General features: G+C 40.1%; 1 protein-coding gene and 1 long non-coding RNA gene across 2 annotated transcripts in view; one reads left to right on the forward strand and one right to left on the reverse strand.

The window, feature by feature from the left end:
• Ctnna3 (catenin alpha 3) overlaps nt 1-22,942 on the reverse strand; it is a 1,779,311-nt gene that overhangs the window by 876,932 nt on the left and 879,437 nt on the right. The gene's annotated exons all lie outside the window — the stretch shown is intronic.
• Nucleotides 14,723-22,942, forward strand: part of LOC111817004 — a 13,074-nt gene continuing 4,854 nt past the window's right edge. Inside the window, exons 1-2 of the long non-coding RNA XR_002821300.1 lie at nt 14,723-14,733; nt 18,738-18,742. This is a non-coding gene — a long non-coding RNA (uncharacterized LOC111817004). The remainder of the gene's footprint in view (nt 14,734-18,737; nt 18,743-22,942) is intronic.

The raw sequence follows: 22,942 nt of genomic DNA on the forward strand, positions 1-22,942 counted from the left end.
AGAAGAAGAAGAAGAAGAAGAAGAAGAAGAAGAAGAAGAAGAAGAAGAAGAAGAAGAAGAAGAAGAAGAAGAAGAAGAAGAAGAACCACGACGACGACCATGACCACGGCGACGACCCAGGACCACCGCGCATCCCGTGCACAGCTGTCTTTCCCAGCACAGGGTCATGTATGCGCCCACTCACGCTTATTGGGAGCGGTGTTCAATACAATCGATAGTGCAGGATCTCCTAAAAATGACCTGTCAAGTCTGGAGCCACCATCTACTAGTGAACGGATATCTGCCTCCCACATAGAAAAGACCAGAACGCATTTCCCCCGTGGCCACTGGCTCCTGGACAGCCCGACGTCTGAGCCCATACCGTGAGCAGCCCGAAGGACGTGGGTTCAGCCGGCAGAGAGACAGGGAGCAGCTGGCGGAGAGCACCCGAGCTCTGCTCCGGAGACCAGCGCGGGGAAGCCCAGTGACAACCAAGGCCGAAGCATGCAGAGGCCGGGGTCCAGGGGGCTGGGGACCTGGGGGCCTGGTGGCCGGGGGGCTGAGGGCCGGGGGCCTGGGGGTCCAGGGGGCTGAGGGCCGGGGGGCTGGGGTGCTGGGGGCCAGGAGTCTGGGGACCAGGGTTTTGGGGGCCCAGGGGGCTGGGGACTGGGGGGCTGGAGGCCGGGGGGCTGGGGGCCGGGGCTTGAGCGTGGCTCCTTCGCTTTGCAAAGGACCTGGATGTCCCAGGTACAACACGCTCCTTCATGAGCCAAAGTGCGAGGCGACCAGGGCAAGAATCAGGCGCAGAGCGTGGGCAGTGTAAGCTTCTCCGGTCACGCAGGTGGCCTCAAGTGTGCGCAGCGCCTGGAAAGCCGTTGCTCCGGGATAATGCGGTTTATCCCGTTTGAGCAGGACTCCTTGCTAGGAAAAGCAGGCTTCTGTGGATGTGCAGCAAGAAAGTGACCGCAGTGCACGCTGACAGGACTCCATCAAGAGACACGGGAGGAGGGTTCGGGGAGATGGCTCAGTCGACTACCTGGCAAGCGCAAGGGCCTGAGTTCGATCCCCGGTTCTCCACCGCCCAGGACTCCAGGCGGTTTTCCTCACTCCTGTCTCGTTACACGGATCACTTCTAGAACATTGATTTGATGAGGAAACGAGTACATTATTTATCAATATTTTCATTTAAAAATAGAACCTAAAATGCCTGGGTTTTACCAACAGCGGATGAAGATTGAGAGAACACTTCTTTGTTTGATAAAAAATTGATAACAAAATAGACACACTGATGAAAAATAATACCCCAATTATAGCAGATCACTGGGTCAAGAGAGCTTGCTTCTCCCCCTGTCAGAAAATGCCAAGTTCATACAGCTAGTAGTACTTCTAGCTGCCGATAATTTAAATGTAGATGTAAATATTTTCTAATTAGATTAATTTCCTCTGCATAAACATTTACTGTTTACCACTGAATTTCACTCCTTAAAAAAAAATGAAAGCTTTTTATTAAGTTAGTTCCAATTGCTGCCCCTGCTCTTTCCTGACTAATTGCATTTTTACATCACATGTAGCAGGCAGCTTAAGTGTAGGACATTGTTCTGTCCTCTGGTTACTCCGAGTCAAGCTCCCGGGTGAAGGGAGCGGCTACTTTCCCTGCCGAAGTGTAACGCTCACCACATGGTGCTGGTGACAGACCTGCCTATTGACAGAGGAAAGCTTGTAAAATTAATGTCCGGAAAAGCACTTAGGCCTGTGGTGTTCATGAACACCCCAGAGGTCCTTGGGCCTTGCTTGCAAATTGTAGTCTTTGTGTCATTTGCTTTTACATGTATGCAGCACTTCTTGTTTAAATCCTGGGAATTGGATCCAGGTAAAGGTTTTTAGCTAGTCTCTACGATTGGCTAGTCCTTTGTGGAATCTTCAGGAAGATTTATACAGAGAAGCCAGTCAGCAGCCTAAGAGGTAGGAAGAAATTGTTCCATGAATCAAGCCATGCATGTCAGCAGGGACATTTTCATGCTGTTCCTTTTCATTCCCTTACAGAGGTGCTGATTTACAAGGCAGTTCTTCCCTCTCTCTGGTAGCAGAATGGGAACTAAATTGATATTCCCTCACAACAACTTGTTTGCAATATTTGTTTAAAGATAACTCTCTACGATGGCTCTTGCTTCTTGAAGATTCAGATTCCTTTTTTGACAATTGCTGTGTTCATCTCAAAACTGCTGTGGACTGAGTATGATTTGAGGGTCATCTAAGGTTTCACACATTGAAACACTGTCTCTTCTGCGGGGACCTAGGAGGTGGAAAATGAGTCCCACTGTGGTCTTGGAGGGGCCCTTGAAGATAATTAAGGCCATATAAAGTCATCATCGTGGAGCTCCCAGTTAAAAAATAAAAGTAGAACTGTTATATGACGAGGCATCCTGCCTCTGGCCACATATCAAAAGGAAATAAAATCAGGACATCTGAGATAAATCTATATCCCTAAGTTCATTATAGCTCTACTGTAATAGTAGACAAACTATGAAACTAATATATGCATCTTTTTTTAAAATTTATTTTTTGGATATAGGGTTGCATTATGCAGCTCAGACTCATAGTGATTCTCCTGTCTCAGCCTCCCCAGCACTGAATTACAGGCGTGAGCCACCACGCCTGGTTTTGGGGCTGGCACAGCCTGCCTGGGGTTCTGGGGCCAGCAAGGCGTTCAGTGCCAAGGACTGAACTCAGGCCTTTGTGCTTTCCAGGCAGGCATGTAGACTGTTGAACTATCTCCCCAGGTGCATGCAGCCTTTCACACTTGAGTGACAAGTAGTTTTTCAAACTTACACATAATAAATATATATACACACACACCTACACATAATAGAATATTATGTTTTTTAAAAGTAAGAACTCTTGGCTGGGGAAATGGCTCAGTAGAATAAGTGCTTGCCTGGCAAGCACAAGGGCCTGAGTTCAATCCCCAGTTCCGCTAAAAAAAATTTTAAAAATAAAGTAAAAAATAAGAACTCTTTCCATGTATAACAACCTTGAGTCTGGAGGACATAAAACTAGGTGAAGTGAGTCAAGCACAGAAAGATAAATGTTGCATGATTTCACTTAAATGTGGAATCTAGAAAAATCAAACAAATGGCAGCAGAGAACACATTTGTTGTCAAGGCCTGGAGAGTGGCAGGAAAAGGGAATTGTTAATCAAAAGGCATAAGGTTTCAAATCTGCAAAACAAGGTTTGGGGGCATGTATTTTTCATTGCAAACTAAAACCCCCGTACTCAGCTTTAATCACAGTGTCGGCTCTTTGGGATAAATAAGCACGCTTGGGGTTGCAGCTTGGATGCTCAGTCTCTAAGAGGTTTGTTTTCATTGCTGTAATTAATAGTAGTGTAATACACGCTTGAAGTTGATCACCAAAGCAGATCTTACATGCTGTACACCTGTGCACACACACACACACACACACACACACACACACATACACACAACTGATGACTGTGAGAGGATGGACACATGATTGTGTTCATGTGATAATGTGAATACAACAAAGTACAGCTCCACATGTACACCTTAAATGGATGTAACTTCTGTTCATTCAGTCTCAATAAAGTTGGAAAAAAGAAAATTTCATTTTCCAACTGTTAGTTTTGTGATTCTCATTCTTAGCAGGAGCAAGATACGTACTTTGGAAATTTCCCTTCTGAACACCAGAGCCCACCCTTTATTGGACCGTCAGTCCCACAGCAGCCCACCCACAGACAGCCGCTCTAGTCTCTGCATGGTGGTATCATTAGGATCTCCTAAGAGAGCTGTACTCTTCATCTTGAGAACTTACTGGTGCTTTTTATTCCCTAAACATAATATATAATATGATACAAAGAGTAGTCGCTGCACAACTTTTAGAATCAAAAGTTGATCCCAAGTCGAGGAATCTCATAGCATGTTGGCTTCACCTAGTAGTTCATTGTATGGGTCAGTCAGTGATGCTGGGAAAAGAAAGATGCAGTGCCTGGCCCCTACAGGTTACAGGAGGACAGGCCACCTGCCCATAGGCCACTGGCTGCAGAGCAGAGCCTTGTGGTGGAGGGGCTTGCTAGAGTAATGCTACATATTTCATGGTGGCCAGGATTTAACACAAGAGGAGCACCAGGGAGAGACATGTCCTTGGAGCCGCACTTTGAAATCCACACCTAGGGGGTCCCTCCTCGGGGCATATTCCACTATGAGCATCAGTGGACTAGCCCACCGGTGAGTACAGAGCCCCTGTGACCCAGTGATTGCTCCAGGAGTCTCTTAAGCCAGGCAAACTGCCAATGAAGATCAGCCACACACCCACCCTGTATGAAATGTGTTCATTCCCACAACCAGGGATCTGAGTTCTCGAGTGCTGCAAATAGCAGACTCAGGGGCCAGGGGTTCGATCCCTAGGTCTGCCATGCTGGCCCTGCCCTCCCCCCACCCCAGGAATGTTGAGATGACAATTGAGACTGGGCATGGTGGCACGTGCCTATCATCTCAGTTCTAGGGAGGCTGTAAACAGGAGGATCACTATGAGTCCAATCTAGTAGTGAGACCCTGTAGACCCTGCCCTAAAAATACAAAACAAACAAACAAACAAACAAACAAACAGAAAAATACCCTGCCTGGTGAGCCCATGAGTTCAACTCCACCTAACAATTTTGTTTGCGTTCTACTTCTAGTCCATGGAGAAGTTAGCTTTTGAAAGCAGAAATGAGTGTTTGTATTTTCTTTCTATGACTTATGTTTCCTATATTTGAAACAAAGGGTTCCTATTGAAGTGTGAAGTTACTGCTAAATTGACTAGAAGTCCTTTTAGGACTGTGTCTATCACTGCAAGTGACATTAAGGCAGAAATAAAATTATATAGGAAACCCGGTGGCCAGCCACCTTGTTAAGTGTACATATTGACTGTCTTAACTTGTGCCAAGCAAACACTCAGTGATCATCTGCTATGTAGAGGTAACATAAAGGTTAAAAACTACTTTTCAATTACTGCACTTCAACACTAACTGGTTTGTTTGCTCCTTGGCAAGGTACTTCATTTCAGAGAGTTAACTCCTCCACTAGTGAAGTGAAACCTCAAAAGTTTGTTGTGGAAAGTATGTTAGGATAATGGGAAGAGCTTATGTTAATGTCTTCTTTAATAACATATATAAAAATGATTTTTCTTATTTATTTACCATAGTATAAAATGGCACCAGATTCTATGGGAGATATAAAAGATGTTTATATGCATATTTTGCATGCATGAATTTTATTTCATTCATGAAGGGAATGAATGTGATACAATTAGAGAATGACAAGGCCATTCTGTCACACTATGCCAGAGAGTGTTTGCTAACCCTAAGCTGTATCAGGAATTCCTATGTGACATAGCTTATTAAGAACTAGCATCATTGAGACTAATGTCATGGAGAGAGGAGATGTGAACTGTGACAGAAGAGACAGAGGAAGAGGAAGGACATGTGATAGGGAACCAACATGCAAGGATCAGGGGCAGAGAGGAACGTGGGCTGTGAGTGCAGTGAAGAGCAAGGCAGAAGACCGAGAACGAAAGTGGGGCAATGGTGACAGAGTGGGGTGGGGTGGGTGCCTAAGGGCAGGCAGAGTGCTCCACTCTCCCTGCACGTGTTGTTCAATAAGGATCTTGCCATGATTTGGATATAAACAGTGCATTTTCCAAATGTTCCTGTGTTGCACGCATGGTCCCCAAAGTGATGTTTTGAGAGATACTGCACTCTTCAAGAGGCAAATCCTAGTAGAAAATAATTTTGTTAGTGGGGTGTCACCTGGGAAAGGACTACTGCAGCTCTGGTGGGACCCTGGCTAGCTCACTTAAACTCTCAGCCTCCAAAACCATGAGCTTAATAAGCCTTTTTTCTTTAGAGATGTTCTTGCTCAACCACCTGCCTGTTTAACCACTCTTCAGATTTAACAACTAAGGCACACTGTTCAGACTTCTGTGCTGTTCTTTTTTGTACAGTTCACTACATACTATTTATGGACCCTCAATGTCTTTTTTATGCAGGATACCTTGTTTATAAGGATAGTTATTTTTGCTGGTTGTTACTGTAGAGAGCTGTAGTTTTATGTTTTGTTACACATTACAGCACTCATGGAAGAGCTGTGCAGACAAAGGCGAAGTCACCAGCCTGGAGTTTCTTTTGGCCATTTCTTTACTCTAAATATTGCAACACACTGTGCATAGTTTCACACTGAGTGGCCAAGCCATCTGAGTCGCTAGTTGCAGGAACATAATTCAGCTGTTAAACAAGAAATGGCTTCCATTCATTGGCATTAGGTATTCTGTCACACAGTAGCAAACAGACAAATACCAAGATGCAGAAAATGGACTAACACCAGGATAACTCCAGGTACTTCTGTGGGTTTATTAATTATAAAATTAGAATGGTACTTGGGGAACATTTTAGGCAGTTACACTTAATTAATGGGCCATGGCCTGAGCTCACCGCCAGGCAGCTCCAGGTTGCTGGTAGCCACTTGCAATTAAAACATGAGTGACCCAAGCAGCTTGGTCCGGTGTGCAGAGTTAGCACACTAAGAGGCGAACGCACCAGCTCCCCTGCTTTCCAGTGATGAAGGGAACATTCACATTGTTTTGCATTTTTACTCATGAAAAAATGAGAAATATAGAGACATAACCTCAAACATTTATGTTGCATTATTATTGATAGAAATATCCCTATTCTCTCCCGCTGGTCCTTGAGTATTGTTTAAACAAAGTTATTGATGAAACAAACACCACAGGTGGTTGAGACTGGAGGATCACCGCTGCGATTCTGACACGGGCCTGGGTGCTACAGAGTGAGCACAGGCGGCCTTAGCTGCGCAGCGAGACCCTGTCTCAAAAAAAAAAAAAAAAAAAAAAAATTCTTGCAAATAAAATATTCTTCATCTTATTAGCATACATGTAATTCATGTCAGGCTAATTAAATAGAACTGGTTGATCCTATTAATGTACAATAATATAGAACTTCCTAAAGACATTTTTATTTTTTTTTTTGGTGGAACCAGGGACTGAACTCAGGCCCTTGCGCTTACCATTCAAGCACTTATTCTACAGAGCCATCTCCTTGGCCCCACCTAAAGACATTTTTCAAACAACTTATTGGAATAATAGATATGTAGAAACACCTTGAACCAAATAGATTTGTCATGTGTCCTTGAGGAATATATTGTAGTAACATTAATTTGGGAAAAATACCGAATGCAACTATAATGACACTGACACTATTAGAGCTCCACAGAATTATTTTCATATTTTATCTCATAATGGCAATGTATTTTATTATCATTCCAAGATATTTATATTGCACAATTATGCACAAAATCCTTCATCAGAGAATTCAGGGAAGAATGAATGAATTAGAAAAGTGTAATGAAGTCATCCCTAAATTCCAGATGGGTGCAAAGCTAATCTGATCATTAAGGTCTTGCCATCTGCTCTTTGAATTCATTTTAAACATTGCACATTTACATACCTTCAAACAGAGGCCCCAAATCAAATGCACTCATAACAAACACTTCATTCATCAGGAGAAAAGACCAAAAAGCATAATCCTTATAAAGGTTTGGTGGAATCTGGTCAGATGTCAAATGTATGCAACTTTTCCAGTAATGAAATAGTCAGACTAAGAAGACATAGACATGAAAAATTAGAAAAAAAAATAAAATCAGGACAATAATTATAATATGGTCAAATCATTAGTGTGGTCTCAAAAATTTGCTTTAGTTGTTTCTTTTTATATTTCTTCCCTATTTGGCAAATTCAAATAAAATGCCAAAACATTTTTAGGCAGAAATAGACTGAATGATGCGTCTCAAAATTTGTGCCCATCAAGGACCTAGATGAAATTGTTCCTGACTGCAATGAGCCCTAGATCCACTTCTCTTCATAAAACGTGAGGAGAGCAAGAGATGTACAGAGAAAGAAGGAGAACAGGTGACGCGAGAGGTGGAGGTCGAAGTGATCTGGCCACAGGCTGGCCGATTTTGAGGAAGATTCTTCTCTAGAGTCTCCAGGATGGGCCCGGCCTTGTGGATGCCTTCCCTTCAGACTTCATCCTCCAGCTTCTGGTATTCAAGCTAATAGAAAACAATGTGCTGCTTTTGTCCCCCAAGTTTATGACATTTTGCTAGGACAGATCTAGGAAACTGATAGAACTAGTTAGATTTATGTTTTCGTACATTTTGAAGTCTTCTGAAAGTTTGAAATCCTTATACATTCATGAGAAAAAAGTGTTGTGTAGAAATGTGAAGATTTGAAAACATTTTTTTACTGAGAAATAAATGAAAAAGCCACGAGAAAAGTCAATTAAAATTTATACACTGTCCCTATTTCTAAACTAAGCAAAAGGCAAAATGTATTGAGATAGCATACTGACTGTAGCAGCCATCCAAAAGTAAAGAAATAGAGATATCAGGAAGAACTGTTACCTCAGGTATTTTAGAAATAAGAGTGAAAATACAAGACTAATAGCAAGTTCATTTGTTGTTTTCCTATTGTCCTAAATCATTCATTTGACATCACCGGGTATTAGTTTTGAATCTGAAATTGAACCATAATGTGCCCGTGAAGGCGATAAGATTGTGAGGCTGAAGAGTGAAAAGTACAAATTCAGTATTGTCATTTTGCTCTTCAAATTTGAGCAGGCAAATTTTCCTTTTTGAGACCTTAAGTTTATTTCAATAAATTGTTGATCAAAAGTTGGGCTGTTCTGTGCACTTCCTCCGGCACGAGCTTGGCCCTGCCGACCAGTGTGCAGAGCGGTGGGCCGCAGATGCAGGAGCGCTGCCTGCATGCGGCAACGCAGCATCCGGAACGGATTTGCTTCCATCAGTTCTTTAATGTTACTGTGTTTCGATCTCTATTCTTAGATAATACAGCAGCATTTTTGTTCGTTTTGTTGAGACTATTCAACTATGAGAAAAGAGCCTTAATTAAAGTTAAACGTTGAAAACATATAAAGCTTGCCTTGTCTGAAAGAGCTCAGACGTTTGCAGAAAAAAAGGACTGTGCTTCCTGGCTGTTTTAGGTGACCAGTCCTGGGGCCACCACAGTGCCCTCCTGCAGTGCACCTCCAAGGACACACAGCATGTCCTGCATGCTCCTGTATACAGATGCATTGAGATCACGACAGTGATCAGCCAGCAGCGCTTTTTAGGACATGTTTCCAACTACTATACCTTAATTTTTATCAGGCCCCTCTCTACCAAAAGCTTCCACGTCCTTTACCACTTCATGAGGGACAGTCCCAAGGTCTCACTCCTCCTGGCAGAGGCGTCCTCATTCATGGCAGAGAACAGCCTTCCAGGTCCTCCGCGCTCGCTCAGGCCCTGCTCACCAGAAGTGCAGCTTAGCCACGCTCTGCTCCCAGAGTGTCCTGCAAGCACGGTTGTTTCTGACGTTTAATCCACTTCCAGTGAACAGGAAGTTCTCATCAATCTTCACAGGCATCCAGATTCTTCTATAAGCCGTCTATGTTCTTTCAACTCACTCCTTTGATATCAGGCCTGGTATTGGTCATTTAATCACAAGGAGCTCATGGCAATTTTAGAAGAACTTTTTATATTAATTTTATTTTAATTTATTTTATTATAGAGTTAGGTGTATGATAAATACTTGAGCCAGACCTAGAAATGAGGGTCTTCTCAACCTGATTCAGATTCAGAAATGATGCACTAAAGGTTGACAGTCAGCATCTCACTTGGAGGAGAGCTCTGGAATAGGGTGTGAAGAGGAAAGCCAAGTTTTCTGTGAACATGCTTATCTATCTTGTGGATTGGCCAACTAGCACCATCATAACAAGGGTGCTGAATTCAACTGGCCACGTCAGATGCTCAGCAGTTTGATTTGTGTCCTATGTTGTTTTCTTAAACATCACTATAGAAATCCAACAGCTAATGTGGATATCAACTTGAATATAACCAACTTCTTGAAGTATCCTTTCCTGACTCCCCTTATGGTTCTTCATGTGGCATCAACCATGATTATAAAAATATTTGTTACTAGGGAAATTCTAGACTGTTAGGGTCTTGAACTGTACAAATCTAAAGGAAAACCTTGCATTTAAGAATACATAAGAGTGAAACCTCAATGTCAAGGACTACTCTTTTTAAAAGGAACTGCTCAAGAAGAAAGAAGTGAAACATCCTCACAGAAGGATAAACATTCTCTGTGAACTGATAGCAATATTATGAAGATTAATGAAGCATGTTAAAAATGTATTAATTTTGGAGAATATATTGCAGTATATTTTTTAATGTGGATAACCATGGTGAAATAAGTCAAATTTTTTAAAATATAACTGCAATTGGTAATTTACCTATAAATTCATATTTTTCCTATTCTGCTATTGGTAGCTGTTTTTTATAGTTTTTTCACACTAGGATTTTGCACAATTTTATTAGTTGCACTATTTTTCTCAATACATATGATGATGCTTTGTAACATTTCAAAAATCTACCACCAGTAATAACTGTCTTAGGACAATTATAACTAGATTTTAGACCTATACTTAGTTTTAAAGCAGAGTTTAGCTAACTGTGATCTGAAAGCCAAATTTGACCCACACCCTACATTTGTATGGTTCATGCATCAAGGACTTATTTGGCTTAGTTCCTTTTTACTCATTGTTGGGACAAAATACCCAACACCCAAAGTTAAGGAAGGAAAGGTTAATTTAGCTCATAGTTAGTAGAGGTCTCAGTCTACACTCCATGGGCTCCAAGGCAGACTGGTACACGGTAGAGGGGAGCAATCTGTGGTAGTGGAAAACAACAAAGAGCAAAGGGAGGAGATATGGCTGCGGCTTCTAGCAAGCCTCTCTTCCTTGCACACTGACTACGAAGATCAGAGCTCCTTGAAGGAGGTGGTACCAACCATCCTCCCTCAAATCTCTTTATATATCCTTTAAGTGCTGAGTCACTCAAGAGAGGGCCCTCCACACCCTAGGGAGGGGCCCCCACCAAGCCATCCAGCCAAGTCTTCAACTCCCCTAGTTGACATAATGTACCAACCACTATAATATTTTCAAAGAGGTTAAAAACATTAAAAGCAAAATAAAATATTACATGTGAAATTATGTGCTATTCAAAGTTCAGTGTTCCTGGACACAGGCAGATTGTGTATTCAAGGCCAGCCTGGGGAACTTAGCTTCCTCTCTCAAAATAAAAAACAAAATAGTACTAGTGATGTGGCAAACTCTTGAGCTTAATACATAGTGCTGTGTATGTGCACACACACACTCTCACACACACACACACAAATTCAGTGGTCCTAAATAAACACAACCACAATCACTCACGTGCCTGTCATGTATAGCAGCTTTCACTCTAAGGAGCACTCACAAAAGCAAATGTGTAACTGCATAAAGTCTAAGGTATCCAGTGCTTGGTCCTGTCTGCAAAATGATTTCCTATCTGAGAAAGTGGTTTTGCCTATTTCTGAGATATGTAAGTAAGCTTAATGGACTAGATTTCTGATGTTGAATAACTCCCGTGTGCAAACTGGTAAGAGTACGCCATGCTCAAATTGTATGCATCCTCTGAACACACTAGAACATGCTCAGAACTCATAGCTTTAATAACACTGATTTAAAATTGTTTTCAGAACATCATTTATTTTAATGCAGAACAATCTACAATTTATAGCGCAACAGCTGTGTCCTGTAATGCAAGTAGCAGATCACTGGCCCGTGTAATCTCTACCAAGTACAAAGTGGTATCTAAAGCATACGAAACAAAACCATTCATTGTGGGAATCAAATAATTTCCTAAATAGATGTTAAGACAAAAAAGCTCTTCAGAAGGGCTGGCCAGATAGCTCAGCAGACTAAAGTGACTACTTAGGCAGGTGTAGGGACCCGGGTTCAATCCCTGACATGCTCTGACAGTCCCGCCCCCACCCCGGGGCATCTCGAGATGGCAAATGAGACTGGATGTGGTGGCACGTGCCTATAATCCCAGAACGTGGCTGAGAACAGGAGCATCACTACAAGTCTGATCTGTGTAGAGACCCTGTAGACTTTGTACTAAATACATAAAAAAAGAAACTCTTCAAAACAACCAAGGATATTCTAAGGAATAGCTTGGTTTTTTATTTTTTTCTCAATATGCCAGTAAAAGTTCTAAGCATCCTTTCTTTCTATTATTGAAAAAAGTCTATAACATCTGATAGCTATACTATATGCACTAGTGTCCCTTTAATGAGTACAAGTTGTACATCTAAGTGAATCTTAAATGAATTAGAATGTGAAATTCTGCTTAAATGTAAAAAGAGCTTCTAAAAATACTGCTGCTAAAACATTTGTGACCATGCTGTCATTCCAAGTCATCACACATATATAAGCTTTACTATTTTCTTTCCAGTTGCTAAAGTAAATGACCAGGAACAGAAGAATGCTCTTATTTTTTATTTATTGGTTATTTCTTCCTTGTCTTACATATAAATCCAAAGCATTCACAAATTCCCATTTAAAAAGTTGATATATTTTGCAATCAAATTCACATAAAATAGAAATATTTCAAAAGAAATAGGGATGTTTGAAGCTATGTATCATATTGTATGTACAGCTCAGTTTTTTTGGCTGTCCCAAGTGTAGATTTGTTAGGTGACCTTAACTAAATTGCTTATTCTTTTTCATTCACTGTGTCTTCCTTTAGCAAATACTTTTCTCGGCCTCAGCAATGGGCTAGGTGCTGTTTGAGGCACTGCACCAAATACAGACATGAATCAGACACAACAGTGTTCTCAAAGACCTTATAAACAAAAGCAGTGCTAGTCACAGTACAAATAAATGTAATAAAGAGAAAATCAGAGGGAGTTCTAGGTAACACTTGGGAATTGTCGTAGAGGAGGTGACCACTGCCACAGCAGACACAGAAGGGCATGACTGAAGAGGCAGCATTTGAGTTGCACCTTAAAGGATGGCCAAGAAGCCAAGTGAAAGTGGGAGGGGCATTCCATCTACTAGCAAGGCATGCAAATGCAACGTTAGATTACATGGGTGAAGAAGGAATCTGTCCAATGTCGAGAGAGCTGTGAAGGAAGCGTGCTGTAGCTGAATTCGGAGATGCAGTTTCAAAGTCTGAAGGAGGTGTAACCTGGAAGGAGTCCTTGAATTTAGCGGAACTGGACGAGAATCATGCCCCCCCCCACACGTTCTGTCCAGAGAAACCATGGCAACACTCTCACCCTCTAAGTCTCCAGCGGAAGTCTGCAGTCATTGTGAAGATGAGCACTGAGTGCACACACCTCAGACACAACGTGACACAACACCTAGCAGGTGCCTGCGGAAGAGCAGGCCTCAGCTCGGCAGTGTCATTTAACAGGCTCAGAAGCTGGATCGTTCTGTCAGAAGTCATTGTGCATCTTACGGGAAAGTACAGTAAGATTAGTTTCTAAAACCAGGAACTATTTCAAAAATAAGCCAGGAGCGAGCATTTCAATTGAGATTACTCATTGTAATCATCTGGTGATCTCAGTCAATGGTAACATGACTAGGCTTCATCCCAGAACAACTAAATCAGGATTCCTATTTTTGGAGCCTGGGAATTTATCAAAAGAGCTCCAGCATTTCTAGAACATAGAGCAAAGAACTTCGGCTTTAGGTGCAAGTGGTTACAGTTAATGTGAAAAATCCTGTGAAATATTTTATGATAATAATTTGAGAACTATTTTCACTCAACTATGCAAGTAGAATCCACATTTATAGATTGCTTTATTCTACTTCTCTGCCATATGTTCCTACACACCGCTACACAGCAGCCCAGAGAACCTGACCAATAAAGACCACATGAACACAGGATGAATGAATCTGTGGTGGAGCTGTCCTAGTACATTTCCTTACTGACCAAAGTGTCAAGATGAAAAACAGATCAGATTCTGTGTAGTAATGTTTTAAAAATCCACACTTCAATTCTTATTTTCTTCCACAAAAGCTACCTCTTGTATTAAAAGTGAAATGTTCACATATTGTTCATAAGTATAACTATAAGATATAATCAGCTACATAAGAAAATTCACAACACGAGTCCCATGTGTAAAAGAACATTGAAGACTGATAGTACATACATGCAGCTGCATTACCAACAACGCTGAGTTAATGTGGTCAGCAGAAGCTGCTTTCAGATTGTCTTTTAGTAATAAGCCATACACACAGATACTGCTTGTATTTCAGCATGAGTCAATTCCATAGACTTACTATAAAATTTTGACAATGCAGTAATTGATAAATCACTGTTATGTTGTTAAACTGCTACAAACCTTAGAGGAAAACATAATTTCATATTCAGGAGTGTGAGTAAGGGCATATGGAAGTAACCTGAGACTGAAGGAGACAGAAGAGAGGGTTAAGGGCACCATAAATGTCTTCTTAAAACATGACAGGATCTTAGAAATAGTCTGGGAAAACATCTCACACCTTTTTTTCCACCAGCAAAGACACACAACGCTACTTGCTTCCCATGCAAATGTTGGGCCAACTAATCAAGTATCAAGGCTGCCCTCACGTACAAGGGCCTGGACTTGGCACTCTCGTGTCTCTGGGTTAATTGTGTTGCTGAGGGCTGACCTCATTCCAAGCTGTAACTGTGATGGCATATTCTCCAGTCAGCAGAAGTAAGAGAGGAATCAAAGTGCTAGCAGCAGTCTCGCTGACAGCTCTTATCTGGTGGGAGTCTGCGGAGTGCTCATGCTGTCTACACAGCGCTCCACGTTCCTTTGTGCAGCACCCCTAACACCTATGTATGCATCTGTACCATCGTGGTATTTACTATACACAAGACAGTTACAGCCATTAGCCTGTCTCTGAGTCTTTTCCCATGTGGTTGCACAAATTATTTGTTTACTTTGAGAGGTACATGAAATTTTATCGGTGTAATCTAGGATCACTTCTATCCAGATTTCCACTCAAGTTAGTCTTGTATAATTATTCAATCTCATATGCACCCAAGGTAACTACGTAGCATGCCCTGTCTATTGCTTTGCCACTAGCAACCCACACCGGCTCATGGGCCTACCTCACAGCTGAGGAGCAACAAGAGGAGCACACATTCTGATTTGCTTTGGTTTGGTTCATGTCTCCCCTCAGGAGGGGAGAGTTACAGATACTCTGTAAATGGACCCCGAAGGGATTCACCACAGTCATATTTTCTTAAATTTTTCTAAAGACTTTTAGTGAATCATAGTTCAGTTCTAGAGACTTTTCTAGACACCGAGGAGATCATGATGAACTAAAGTCACTGCTCTAAAGAAATTGCATTCACAATTGTATTAGTGATAGATTGAATTAATATGCATCGTGTCAGATAATGAAGACACGCAATGCATACTGAGAGAGACAGTGATGGGCAGGGCAAGCTACCCCAGAAAGAACGGAGAGGAGGCGGCGTGTGAGGAGAGGACCGGAAACAAGGGCTACCTAGTGGGTGAAGTGAGAAAGGTCTTCATGGAAGGGGAGAACGTCGGAGAGGAAAGCCGAGCCGAGCCTGGAGGCCAGGGAGTGTGGGAGAGCGTGCGAGGCTTGAGCCGAGCAGCAGCACTCAGGGCTGTGGCGGGCAGTGCCACGGCTGGCCACAGCGGTTAATTTACGTCTCTGCGGCAGGGCCAGTGCTGCTGCGACACATAGGTAGACATTGTTCTGGAAGTTTCTGTGAGGTGCTGCTGGTAGAGGTTAATATTTAAATGAATAGACAGGAAAGCGGACTGTCCTCCCTAATGTGAACGGCTTTATCCAACCAGCTGCAGGCCTAAGCAGAAGAAAACACTGATGCCCCCCAGGTCAGGGAGAATCCCATCCAGCTGATGAGCAGCGAAGCAGGAGAGCGACTCCGCCCGCCTCGGGGCGCAAACCGAAGCACATTTTCAAAATATGAACAGAAAAGTTCTTGATTATCTACCTCGATGCAATTCTTGCTGAACTCCATAGTGCACTGCATTGTGTTAGGTTCATAATCTGTTGATGATGATTATTATTTTATAATTTGTAGATTATGAAACATTTTTCACCCATCATAAGCATCTCCTCTCAGCTGTAGACTTGAATACTGGACATTTACTGATCCTGCCAAATTAGATCCCTCTTACCTGAGGACTTTGATCAATCTCTTTGTTTATTTAGCCCCTCAACTTGCTGGCCCGAAGTATTTCTGAAAACTATTTATATTGAGGCATAGTAATGCTATTCAAGTATATGATTAATAGGTGTATGCTACTTTTCTATTCCATCACTGTGTCTACATTGTAAGGATCTAATGGGCAGGTACCTCATTCTAAGATACACTGTAGAAATTATTCTGATAATTACATTTTCTAGCTAATTAACATTAGCTTGTAATTGGACTCCGACTAGTCAGCCTACTTTTTATTTGATTCAAAGTAATTTATTTTGGTTTTATTTTCTATACAAAGTTCTTCTATTTATCAAAGTGGCAAACATGGCAATAGGAATTACTATATTAAAATTTTGCTATAACCTGGAGGGAGGTTTTATACATTTTATATAAATGTAGAAAAATTAAATACCTTTTTTTTTTACATAGAGAAACTAAAATACAAACATATACACTCTCTTTGTGTACCTGAAAGTGAAATATAACATAATTAGGGTATAAACTGATTATAACTGTAAAATATGGAATCTTAAAAATTTACATATTTTATAGGTACAATATATTGGCATTTTCTCTCAAATGTTATAAAAGAATATTTTAAGAGAAAACATAGAATATAAGCATTATTTATTGCAAAACCACACTAAAAGAACATAGACGATTAGAAAGAGATGAGATTCCAAAGTCCTTATAATCATGCTACTCTTGGTGTGATGCCTAAAATCCACTAAGACAACATTGCTCTGTGTTGATAAAATCAGATAATAAAGTAGCTAATTGCTATTTCCTTTTGACTTTAACATGTATGATCCCTGTGATAGAATAAGCATAAGTTGCGTGCGTGTGTGTGTGTGTGTGTGTGTGTGTGTGTGTGTGCTGTATCTCTGAAAGCATGAGCCAGTTTCTCTAGGAAATTTTCATTCACTGCATTTTATGCAAGCTATGCAGCATCCCTTGGTCAGGAGTAAGTGCTTCTGTCATCACATGAAAAGAGAAGCACACAGTTTCAAGCATCTCTTTAGTAATGAGCAGAGCTTCAGTCCTGAACAGCACTTTTAGGCATGTCATAACATGACAATGATTTTTACCATGGCTTTTGTTGAATATTACCAATTATTTTAAATATATTGTGGGTAATTGGTCATGACATGATATATTTTTCATAATTATAGTTAATTATGTTCTTAAGAAAACTTACGTAATCAAATAATTTCCATAAGAAAGTATATAATGTAAGTTGTATAAACATATAGAAGTGAACATGGAGCTGTATGTGAGAACTTGTTTTCTTTGATATTGATTTCAACAACATTTTTAGTTTAAATTACTAAATATAAGGAAGACATTTTTATTTTGAAGGGGAAAACTGACAATAATTCCTCACAGAGATGATATATTATTAAACTATACCATAAGGTGAATGAACATTTGAGGAAAAACTATAGTAACAAATAATTTTTCTCAGGTTGTTTGAAAGGAAATAAAATTTATTTTTCTTTTTCCCCTCAATGTGTTTGATTACCCACAGTTAACTTCACTTTGAGTTGTCTACATTCTTTGCTGTTTATACCCTCAATCATTTCAATGTCAATATGAAATGATAGGACTAGAAAAATTAAGAAATGAAGTAAGTGGTAAAGGTCATCTAGGATTCTTCCGCCTTATTTTGCACATTGAGCAAATGAGGCCCAGGAATTTGCAGGACTTGGCCACAAGACTGATTCACACTGGGCCGGGGCTGAAGCTCAGAGCTCATGCCTGTCCAGGGTTTGTACTAAGAGGATGTTCGACAATACACTTCGACCATGTGTTTTCTTGTTTCTATGTTGGTTCCCTGCTTCTGATATTTTTTAATCAAAGAAAGCTTGGAGCAATGAATATAATAAGAATTGCTCCACATACAGCTCTTTGAGGGCTTCAACTTTTTTCAACATTTGGCCATTTTATTAAGAATAAGTGTATCATAAGTACACAGAACTAGATGACTTAGTGACATCTGGTTGAATATATTATCAGAAAACATTTACTAGATATTTAACACATTTATTTTATGTGAATTTATAAAATATAAGAATTTGCTTCATAGAATATGTAAATATGTTATATACATATTAATATATCCTAGATTGTTATAAATTTCCTAGTGTTCCCATCATCCATCCATCCATCTGTCATCTGTGGTGCTGGGGTTTGAACACAGGAAGATCTGAGCTACATCTCTAGACCTTTTTTAAATTAAATTTTGATCTAGGATCTCACTAAACTGCCTAAACATAGCTCAAACTTGCAATCTTCCTGCCTCAGCTTCCCAGCAAGCTGGGACAACAGGTATGCATCACCATACCCCAAAGAGTTTTCCTATGTAGCAAAGTCATTCTTGTTCAGCTGTTTGAAAAACAACAAAAATAATGCTTAGAGGCAGTAAACTAACATTATTGTATACATTTTCATTAGCTTTAAAATAGAAATTTTTTCTTAACCTTATTTAAAGCTATCTATGGGGCTCAGGAGATAGCTCAGTGATATAAGCGCCTGCCTGGCAAGCGCAAGGACCCAGGTTCACTTCCCCGGTACTACATGCCATGCCAGCCATGGAATCCCAGGCAGGCTGTGTAGGTCACCAAAACTGGGTGAGGTGGTACATGCCTGTAATCCCAGAGCTGGGGAGGTTGAAACAGGAGGCTCGCTGAGTCCAAGCCATTGTAGTGAGACTCTGTCCCAAGCTAATTACTTAATTAAAAAATAAAATGAAACCATCTATGCACTAGACTTTGGTTATCAAGCAAACATTCTAGGATTTTGAGAGGCTGCCTGGGGTAATTTGTTTTTATTTTGTTATGAATGAAGAATTCACAGAAATCTAATAGGCAGCCAAAGCCAAACTAGCATCAAGGCTGAATTCTTTAACTGTTTCTTGTTTTAGTGGAAAATAATGCTGTTACTCAGAGCCTCACAGAGGGGACAACGAAAGATGGACCAGCAAACCGAGCTCACGCCAACATGCATGTCATTTCTATAAGTATTTAGCTTTTGAGGACAAAAATACAGACTAGACAGAACTCAAACCACCTTCCTTTTGTATTTTCTAGGAGACAAGTAGCCACTCTGGCTGACACTGAAATGGAAAATAGATCCCAGGTGTGAGTTCAAGCCTTGTCATGCCATTACGGGGAGCTCATCACTGGTTATTAATGAGCAAAACAAGTAAAATCTCAGAGCATGCAATAGGATTTTCCTATATATCTTGAATTCACTATTTTTCAGAGTGGAAATGTGCATTTACATTTCAAAAAAGTGTATAATTATTCTGTCCACATTTCAACCATGCATAATTCCTCCCTGTTGGACATTAGGCAAAGATACATCAAAAAAGTCTTTTAAACTTAAAATTGTGTAATGCCAGATAGCTTGTAGTATTGTATTTGAAGATTTTTTAATGTTCATAACATATAAAAACTATGCATACTCACTGAAGTTATGGAGATTTTATAATAATACAATACAACAATTACTATAGAAACTATCATCAATAGAAACCATAGCACTGATGTGGTCAGGGATTCTATCTTCAGCTAACTTATTATGAGCATAAAGAGACAAAATGATACACAAAACAGACAACACAGAGGCATTGGATGCTGAAACCATTTTTTAAATGATGGAGCTATTGAGCACATCCAAGCGCCTTTAGACATCGGGAAAATGGAATGACATCTCCTGGAAGTGATGAAATCTATAGGGGGTTCAAATAAGGAACAAAGTGGAGGTTCAGAAATTGCAGACTCGAATGCTGATCAAAATCAGCTGCACAGAGCAGTGCTGTTACTCTGTTTTCAAGAATATCGAGAACTCAGGTTGACATAACAAATTCTGATTCCATAAATAGTGTCAATTAATTCTTCTAAAATTCCTTTTTAGAGGGACTAAATATTTTAGACTGATGAAGCAGTGTGTAGCTACAGTCTTTCTGATTTTTTCTTTATCATGTCCTCAAATATTAGATCAGAGATGAGAAATTTAGAAGGATGGAAAGAGCTGGATGGCTGTGAGGAGACGACTTAGGGCCACAGTAGGATTTAAAAGACTACTAGGTAAGGAAATTCATGGGGAAGATAAGCCAGGGTAAGAGTAGAGATCATTTTGGACTGGAATTTCCATTCCACTTCCTTGTATTCTGTAGAAAGATTAGGGAGAGAATACTATGGAAATAGATACATGATTGATCTAAAGTGCACCATCTAAATAAAGCTAAACTTTTTTTGAACTGTAATTAATACTACTTGTCAATTTTAATTGCTAAATGTAATTCAAGGCATCCTCAAACATTTGAAGTTGCAAAGAGCAAAACACCATACATTATCTCAAAGCAATGTAGCTGTTAGTATTGTGTGTGTGTGTGTGTGTGTGTGTGTGTGCGCGCGTGTATGTACATGATCAGTTAAGTATGGGATGTTGATTTAAAAATAGTACAGTAGCAAGACTGTACTATTTCATGACACCATATTCACTTCTAAAATATTACTGTCTGGCTAACAGAAAGGGCTTAGATTTTTTCTGAGGTTCACCATGGCACCATTCCAAGTGAACAGTGTGCCACCCAGCCTAGTTAAGCAGCTCGGTCTTTTTTCAGCTAAGAATAATTTATGTCATTTTATGAACATTTGGTGTCTCCTATAAACAGGCATTCCAGTTTGTAAGAGATACTTTATGCAAATTAGAAAATTAATAACACACTACTTCTGATGCCAGTCATTATTACTGTTCTGTTCTGTATCTTGTTCTCCTCTTCAGATCTGCAAAAACACAGTAATGCAGTAAAATCTACTAATGGGTGTTTGGTTGCTGCTTCTAATGGACAATATTTTATTGCAATGTTAAATTTGCTGCAAAACTTGAGAATTTACAGTACCATACATTTCCCTACACAATCTAATGCAATTCAATTTTCCTTGTCCCAGGAGGAAAACAAATATTGAAAACATATTTACTTGGGCTCTAAAGTTTCTCATTTATTAAATATTCAGTCAAATGCAGTATCACCACAAGAGTTGTGAATCGATTTCATATTCTTTAGTGAAGAATTGAACAATTTTCCTTCTTCACAATATGAGAAACAGTGCAAGATTTAGGCGTGCCTTTCCCCCAACCTAATCTTAGTATTGTCCTTCTGCTCAAACTTCCTATTATTTTTCTACGTCCTGCTGCTAGAAATCCTGCTTCCAAGGCAGCATGTATGTAAGCATTCTCTGCTGTCTGTAGCTCTGTCTTTCTCATTTGCTACACACCTGCTTGTGCCTTTGACTTTCACTCTCTTTGACCACCAGTTAGTTCTTCTACCTAAATGTGACAACTAAATCAACAACTAAATGGAAATCACAACTATTTCTATTTGGAACACCCTCACTGATAACTGAAGCATGTCCTTAGAACTAACCTACCGGGACAGACCCAAAGGAAACCAGATTACACAGGAGGTACACTTCACAGACTGAAAGTGGAGCTGCGGACTCCCCACATATTTTTTGTACTGGGGATTGAACTCAGGACCCTGTGCTTGCCAGGCAAGTGCCTATTTTACTGAGCTATCTCCCCGGGCGCTCCACATTTTAATAAATCCATTCTGAAATACATATTAGAACCAGGGCTTTCTGTTTTGCTTTGATGGCTTTATCCATAAGTTTGCTTATCTTTTTATTTTAACAGCTATCCTTTTGACACAAAGCACAGAGCCACAGTGAGGAGCCCCTAAAACATCCAACCCACCTTTACTGACAGTCAAACACCAAGAGAAGCACAGCACGTAATTATATTTATTAAAAAAGGTAATAAATGAAAACAAGAGACAAGAAAAAAATGTCATAGGACTGTCCTTCTACAATGTTCTATGTGGTTAGATTTCTAAATTTCTGTGTAAAAATGTGTAATTCTTTATTTCTATTTTTGCTTTTTATTTTTTTTTTCACATTCTGTATGGATTTAAAGTTCAGTATATCAACAATTGACGGAAAATACCAGATCCATGTTATGTCTAAGGTGTTTGATATTCAAACAGATACTGATATTAAGCTCAACAGTCTATTTTCCAGGGTAATAATATCATTAAGCTTCTCTTCTGGAGGTTTAACAACTTAAGTTTGCAGACCAAAAAATTAGAGAAAAAGAAGGACTATAAGGACAGCCAAAATTTTGGCCCTAGCCCTTCAAGGTCAATGAGGACTCAGGACATAAGGAAACCTGTACTGTAATATCCCATAACTCAATGGTGTCCCAAATTTTCTGATCAAGGAGATTATGGGACCACAAAGGAAAGAGTTTGACAATGTAGAGTGTGCCTAAGGAGAGTCACATGGAGAGAAAACATTCTCTCAGGCTTTCACAGGGAGCAAATTGGTCAAGCAATGGCTATGACTCATCTACATGACTGACACTGACTAAAGATCTACAAGTTGCCCTATAGGGTTTAAGGGTAAGTCCTGAGGGGATTTGACTGACCTTGTCAGATACAAATGTTGCATTTTTTGTTACACAAGTCTTGTTTTATCTTGGTCTTAACCACACAGCAGAAAAGTATAAAAACAAGGTATAAAAAGTAAAGCCATATTGATATGCTGAGCTGTAAAAGGCTCAAGTCAACAACTTCTGACATTGCCAGTCATGCAGATAACCCACTACTATTATAGACTACTGGACTATATTGGATTACTTTGCTGAATTCATGCACCTACAATATATGAATGGCAATGGAATACACATCTCTGACAAAAGTAAACAAAAAAGGGGGATATAAATGAAGTACCACTTTGTAGTGTATA

This window comes from Octodon degus, unplaced genomic scaffold (assembly GCF_000260255.1).
Source record: "Octodon degus isolate 3935 unplaced genomic scaffold, OctDeg1.0 scaffold00046, whole genome shotgun sequence".
Classification (NCBI taxonomy): Eukaryota; Metazoa; Chordata; class Mammalia; order Rodentia; family Octodontidae; genus Octodon; species Octodon degus.